Below are 305 nucleotides of genomic sequence, written 5' to 3' on the forward strand. Positions count from 1 at the left end.
CAGATAATATAATAATAAATCAGCAATATCAATAACAACTATAACAAAAAATAATAAATATGATTACAATTATGATATTAATAATGGCCCAAAAAAAATATTAATGTTAATGCTAATAATCATAATTGAAAACATTACACAATATTAATATAAAACATAATAGTAATAACGAGAGCAGTAGCCCGAGATGTTCAAAATACAGATGAGGAAGAAGAAAAAGAGGAAGAGTAATAATGACAAAATAAAAATAAAAATAATAACAAATAGTAATAATGACAAAATAAAGAAAAATAATACCAAAACAG

The sequence above is a fragment of the Penaeus monodon genome, chromosome 19 (genome assembly GCF_015228065.2).
Source record: "Penaeus monodon isolate SGIC_2016 chromosome 19, NSTDA_Pmon_1, whole genome shotgun sequence".
In the NCBI taxonomy this organism is placed as follows: domain Eukaryota; kingdom Metazoa; phylum Arthropoda; class Malacostraca; order Decapoda; family Penaeidae; genus Penaeus; species Penaeus monodon.